We start from the raw sequence: 7,331 nt of genomic DNA on the forward strand, positions 1-7,331 counted from the left end.
ATAGACGATGCTTCCTCGTGATTAGCACCCCTCCCAAACCCCATCTCAGTTCCATCAAGGTAAAGACACAAAACTATACCACTGTGTATATTAGCAGCGTGATAACAGACTCTGAGCATTGTTGTAAGACTATTTCCTACCCCTGCAAGATTTGAAAGGGATGCCCGTCTACTGGCCACATTAGCAATTACTCTCTGGTCTGCACTATAAATAAGGAAACTGAGTTGGAGATAGTAAAAGTCCGTATTCTTAATCACAGAACCACCGCTGCAGTTTAAATTGCACTTCTTGCTTATGGGGATTATGTAAAACCAGTAATAAGAGGACGACCTGGAAACAATTGAGTAGCCGTAGCATGATTGTTACCCTGCTTGCAAAAATCAGAGAAACACAAAGAAGGGAAAAGGGAGTTATTAGAAGAAGCAGTACAAAGCAAACAGCACAAAGCAAAGAGTCCATAGATGTGATTTCAAGTAATTCAGTGAGTTTCTATACAGTGCAGAGCTTTCAGCTTCAATAAAAAGCCAATTATTAATCCTGCAATTACCCAGCCTTATCGCCACTGCCCACACATGCTGACTATGGCTAGAGTTCTAGATGATATTCTTTTCATTAGTGTGGCCAAAGGGAAATTTAATTAGAGATACATCTCTTGAATGGACAAGGGAAAATATAAGGATTAACAAATTAATCCTAACGCTTAATTACATTAAAATGTTTATCATTCCGTATAGGAAATATTGACACTCTAGCTAACCTCCTCTCTATGTGTTCTCGCTTCTATAACAGTCAAAACACTATTTTTGAAGAGGAAAAAAGGTGGGATTTCCTTCCTGCCGGCTTGCGTCCTGCACAGGAAGAAATAATCAACCCGGTTTATTCTGGACCCTATCAGTTCCTGACCACATTCCGTAAATGCAGGCGCTCGGAAGAAAACACACTGATACACAGGTGACAGAAACCCAGCGATGTACTGATGGAGAGATAGGGAAACTGTGACTAATGAATTCAGGTAAGTCTACAATCAAGTGATGGGAAGAAACCCCGGGGGGGATCTTTAAGGAGAGGGGTACACTTGCATCACAAACCTGTAGCATCCGAGCCAACAACTCAAGTCCTCCAATAAACTGCAATCTCTGCCTGCCCACCTCATCCTCAGTTTCTTTTTCTTGGCCTTCCTCACTGTCTGCACGTTAAGATAACTCAGGGGATTGCTCAGCTGTCTAAAAAGAAGGCCCAGCTCTCCGGTTGTAGAACACCCACTCACACCTTTCCGAGTGTCTGCTGGAACTTCACTATTATTGTTTTGACATTTAAGAAACAGATGCACGTTTTTCACTTTGGAGGGCAGACATCTGTGTTTCAGAATTCTTTCCAGAAGCTGGGGCTTTCGAGCAGGAGCATATTAAATTAAAGAAGCCCTGCCGTCTTGCCCCCTCCTTGTGTCCCTCCATGGAAACTATCTCCAGAAACAGGACAGGGAAACTTATGAATCAGCTTACAAGCAGGAAGGCTCTCCTGGCGTTGATTAAAGAAGTCCCTACAAATGTTCACTCCAAAGTAATCTATGCTAATGCAATTTAGGAGGAAGAAGGGAAGAAGGAAGTGGAGCTTGGAGCTGCCATCTATGGAGAGCTGCCTGAGGAGCCAGGGAGCCCAGAACTTCAGAAAAATTGCATAATTCCCATGAAAATTAATTCTGTCTGTTTTTATTAAGAAAAATCTAACCTAAAGTGCATATAATCACTTGTGTCTGGTTCTGGCATGTTGAACACCCTGGTGAAAGGGGGTGGGGGGCGGTGTTTTATGAAACGTGCATGGGAGGAATTCTTTTTTTGTGTGCTGTTTCATTTGGGCTTCATTTTAGGAGGGGGCTCTGTTTTGATTTGACTCTGGAAAGTAGACATTGCCAGCTCCATCAAAGTGGAGTTTCCAAAATATGAAATTGCAAAGCCCTCAGAACGTATCTAGTTCATCTGGAATTTGTAAATATATTAACTCGCTATTCTCCAGGGGGAAAATGGTATGTTTTAGATGGATTTTGGATGTAAATTCTAAACAGGTGGACAGAGCAGCAGGGAGGACGATAGCAGGCTTTCCGCAGGGGGCCCACACCACATAGTTGTAGAAAATGAATCACAGGGATTGGTGGTAAAAGAAATCAGATTTGCCAAGCCGAATATTTATATATGAAAGGAGCATGAATGCTCAGTAAATTATAGATCGGGGACTCGAAGCCATGCGTCCAGAGCCACAGTCACGCAGACTCACTGCAAGCCACTAACGGGCCTTCAGGAAAACAATACACACAGTTTTAATTTAATTTTCCAAAATTTTGTGCTAGAGCCTGAGCCTTCATATGGTGAAAAGCATCTCTCCCTATATACAGACTGCACACGTGCCTGGGAGCAGAGTTGTTTTTTAATTACAAACATTTGTGAGCTTCCCCGCTGATGACACCATTTGTGACACTGGCAGGAACAGAGTTCAAATGGAGAGGTGATGAACTTTATATCCCTCCTAGTTAAATACTACCGAAGACAGCAAGGGAGTCCCTGTGTCATTTTCTAGCAAGGTACAAACTGTCCCGAGAATAAATAGCGGATGTTGTTTTTGGTGCCACACTCCCAGTGGGGACACAGATATTTTTGTGGAATTTCCATTTATTGCTGGCATTCCAAGAAATGGCAGTTTGTTTGTCTTCTTCCGAGTTGGCAATCTGCAGGAAGCTTGAGAGTTTTGATGGAAAAAGAAATGCATTTTAGCACTTTCAAAACATTGGAAGTTCGACGTCTCGATGGCCTTGGTTTATGAGGCTTCTTGAAGCGTCACAGCCATAAATGAAGAAGGCTCCTGGGCGACATTTGCCTTCGCACAGCCCTCTGATCCTCCCAGGTGTTTTGTTCTGCATGACAAGCAAAATAATGATAATAACATAATTAAGATTTACTGAGCATTTACTACTTACAAGACACTGGATTAAATGTTTTGCATTCATTATCTCACTTAATCCTCACTCTAACTCTGGGAGTTAGGTAGCATTATTATCCCCTTTACAAAATGGATGAGGAAGCTGTAGTTTGAAGAGGTTAATTAATTTGTCTGAGATTATTCATTCTAATCATCGGCACCGCCAGACTCAAAGGTAGAGTTGTCTGACAATAAAGCCATCTGAGGCTTCTCCGTGCAAAGTGAACTGACCCTCCTCCCAGTCGATCAATTTAATTTTCACTAAAGTGCTGTTGCGGAGTATTAGCTTTCAAAAACTATCTCCAAAAATGTGGTAAGCCTATGTTGCTTGACTTCATTGACCTTGCGTTTTCCTGGACCCTGCGGACTCTTCTCTTCCCCAGTTCTCTTATCCCAGGTAAATGAGGAAGGTGATGGCCCAGCACTCATTGCTCAGCCAACTTCGGAGCTGCTGTTCAGAAGTGTTCAACTGCCAACTTCTTCTCACTGGAGCCTCCGCTCTGGGCAGCCCAATGAGACAAGACCTACGTGGTCTATTCCTGACAGTCCTCATCTAAATGACAACAAAGTCCAGTCTTGTAAGTTCCCCCTAGAACAGGGCTCTAACCAGATCAAACACCAAGGCAGTGATCCTAGATCCACATTTATCCTAGATGTTTGAGGGTGGGAGTTAGACCACCATTTGTCCCGCCTTCTAATGGTGGAGGGTCACACGTAAGCTCTTTGTGGACCTCCAGAGGATATCTCTACTACAGGTTTGATGAAAGAGGACAAGAAATTCTCTCACCACTGGGATGACGGAAAGCATGAAACTCAAAACACAGTCTTTATGAATATTATGTCCTTATAAGAATTATCCCTCATTCACTGCCATGAAATCTCAAAGTAGCTGAGGAAACTCAAAACTTTTAGATTAGATTCTATAGAATTTATCTTGTAAGCATGCATTTGGTGATAAGGCAAAGATTTTAGCACGTTTTATGTCAGAGGCTAACAAAAATTTCCATTTTTGATGTCCTGTTATATCATTATACTTATATAGTTATGTTTTTACTTGTACCCGTTTCTTCAGTTTATTATTTATCTTTCAAGGATGGTTCTTTGAGTTTATTAAATATTACATTTGTTTATGCACTGTAATTAATGTCTTCCTTATTGTTATTCATTGTTTATAATTTTTAAAATAATATAAAACAATATCAATTTATAAATATTTAACCAAATCTTTAATTAAAAACCAAGGGGCCTTGGAAATGTAATGATTGAGTCTACATGCATGAATTGTAGGGTTTTGAGCATATGGTATGAAGTTTACCTTCTAGGAAGTACTATTACAGTATCTTTTTATTTTCTGTACCAATAGAAAGTAGGTATTATAATTTTCAAATATATTTGATATTTTACTAGATTAATTTAAAAGCATAGGGATTACCATGCTTATATTTAAGATTTTGCCTTCTTTTATTATCATTTAGGGTTTATAGGGTTGAAATTTAACATATTATTTCAAAAGAAAAAACATGTTTAATGGCATTAAAACTTTCAATTATCGTTTTTTTTAAGATTTTATTTATTTATTCATTAAAGACATGGAGAGGGAGAGAGAGAGAGAGAGAGAAAGAGAAAGAGAGAGAGAGGCAAAGACATAGGCAGAGGTAGAAGCAGGATCCCTGCAGGAAGCCTGATGTAGGACTCGATCCCGGGGTCCAGGGATCACACCCTGAGCCGAAGGCAGATGCTCAACCACTGAGCCACCCAGGCATCCCTGTCAATTATCTTTTTGAATATCACTCTAATATTGGATTACTTAAAATGAATAGATAAAATGATAGGAAATACTATTGTTAAGGTTAAATAATCTATTATTACTTATTTCTTACCAAAACAAGCATAAAAAGTGAAATTCTTTGTGCAAAACATAAAATATCCCCTCTCCTTTTAAAGAAGCTTCCATTCTTTGGACTGGAATTGTCCATTTTATTTCTTTTCTCTATTTTTTTCTTTTCTTGGAGTATGCAGGACTTATTCTGCTAGAGTTATTAATGTGTCAGCATTTCCATCCTTTTTGAGAGGTTTATAAATCAGCCATAAAAAATGTGATGCTGGCGTAAACTTGGCATATATTCTTAGCCCAGAAGCATTATTTTTTTCACACTTTTTAAATGAAATAGTTTGGCTGCTATGAACCTACAAAAAGGCGAAATCTAAATGTTTTCTGACTCTATATGTGGTATGCCCTTTTCCTAAAAAGATCTGTTCAACAAAAAGGAAAGGAAAATGTAGAGACAGTTCAAGATAACAGCTTTGGGGAAGTCATTACAAGTTTGCCCTGTCAAAGATTTCTGTGTTAATAGCTTCATGTACACATCAATGCATACATAATAATAACTTTACAACTTGTCTGACTCCCACTTAGGCAGCAATGGGGAAACATATTCAAGAGAGAACAGGCAACCTACAAGCTGAGGTATGTATTTAAACATTTTAACTACTGAAATCCTTTCTTGTTATCACCCACGGTTTGGTAACCAAAGCTCACTGAATATAGCTGATAGAAGAGAGCATAGCAGAAGTGGCAACATGTTACAGGAAAAAGAAAGTATAATCTTCTCTCTATGTAGAAAAGTCTACACAGTGCTCTAGTTTCTTGGAGTTGGCCAGGAGACGTGAGGGGACAAAAGGAAAAGAAAGGTTTCAGTATTATTGCTACTTAATGCTTTTTTATCCTATTTTATTTTATTTTTAAAGATTTTACTTATTTATTCATGAGAGACACACAGAGAGAGGCAGGGACACAGGCAGAGGGAGAAACATGCTCCCTGCAGGGAGCCCGATGTGGGACTCGATCCCAGGACCCTGGGATTGCGACCTGAACTGAGGGCAGATGCTCAACCACTGAGCCACCCAGGTGCCCCTACTTAACATTCTTCAAACTTCAGAAAAAGTCTGAGGCATTTTTCTGATTATTTTAAAGTGCAAAGGCACTCAAATAGATAATGAAAATTGTCTTAGATGCAGTATTTCTGTAATTATCTCATTTATAAAGCTTTCGTTGAAGTATTAACCACATAATCATTGAAAAGCAATTAAGAAGAATTAAAATATATATTTGTCAGTTCCTTTCCTCCTCCTACTTGTAAGATAAGCATTGTCCAAATAGTAATAACTAAGAGAAATTATGTAGTTTTACCACATAGCTGATAATCAAAAGTTAATAAGACTAAAGTAAGTCTGTCGTGTTGGTTTGAAGTGTATCCTCTGTATCTTACATTTCAAAGGGGGAAACTGAGGTGAGCCATAATAGGTAATCATTCCCGAAGGGAATTCACTTTGTCAGTGAAATACTTAATGTCTCACAAGAAAATCACCAAAAACCTCTGGACACAGTTCATTGACCTTGAAGAGATTATATTTCACTTCCAAAGATTGCCAGGTTGTTTTATCAAGAGTAGACCTCAAGTAATATCTGATTTTATTTTATATCCCTACTCTAAAAAAATGTCCTCCCTATTAAAAATATAGGAAATAGAAAGAAAATCTTGGATGGAGAATAATATCATTTAATGTAAAAGGAAAGAAGTTTCCTAGTATTTTTCTTTTTTTAGTTTCCTAGTATGATAAAGTATTGCCCAGTTCCTTGTATCTCAAAGAACAAATACGATGTTTCACATCCATACATGGATGGATTTTGACTTACTCTCATTTCATAATAAATCAACCATTTTCAAATCACAGATTCTATTCTCAGATCAAAAACTACTCATCAGCAAGGTTATATAACTTTTTCTACAATATATAATACACTGCACATAAATCATTTTTGAGGGCCATATGAAAATAATTCTGATTTAAGATTTAATTCATTGTTATTATAATCTATAAACTTTCTGACAATTAAAAGGATAGCATACTGATTAGATTTGTTTTCCTCTCTTCATTTCTTCATAACAGAACTATTCAGGTCTACAATACAAGGAAATATTTAACTTGTGTTTCATTCCATTTTAGATCTGTAATCAAGACTCTCTTCTGGCTACAGGGCCCAGTAACAGGCCAAGAACTGTTTATCTGCAGAAGAGATCAGAGTTTTGCTCCAAAATCCCAAGGTCCTGTGCGATAACTCACCTACAAGGACTTCCCAAAGGCTCCAAACAGCATCTCTGTCCACCACTGGCACTTAAGCCCCATTGGATCTGCTGGATCATGTGGTCCTGGTGGTAGAGCAGAGGCCACAGCCGCCTGGATCTGCTGCAGAGGTTTCTCTTGTTCTGTGCGTCACTCAAAACCAGCGGCTCTTTGCATCTATCGACAAATGGTCTGGAGTAACACATCCACATGAGGAATTTGATGCTTCCCAAATC

The 7,331-nt window shown here is 38.8% G+C and overlaps 1 long non-coding RNA gene across 1 annotated transcript; it reads left to right on the plus strand.

Moving 5' to 3' along the window:
- Window positions 1-917: 917 nt before the first annotated feature.
- LOC121487614 lies at window positions 918-7,112 on the plus strand. The gene is made up of 4 exons (XR_005986878.1): window positions 918-1,012; window positions 3,354-3,548; window positions 5,387-5,437; window positions 6,979-7,112. It is a non-coding gene; the product is annotated as an uncharacterized LOC121487614 (long non-coding RNA).
- Window positions 7,113-7,331: the final 219 nt, after the last annotated feature.

The sequence above is a fragment of the Vulpes lagopus genome, chromosome 3, assembly GCF_018345385.1.
Source record: "Vulpes lagopus strain Blue_001 chromosome 3, ASM1834538v1, whole genome shotgun sequence".
NCBI lineage: Eukaryota > Metazoa > Chordata > Mammalia > Carnivora > Canidae > Vulpes > Vulpes lagopus.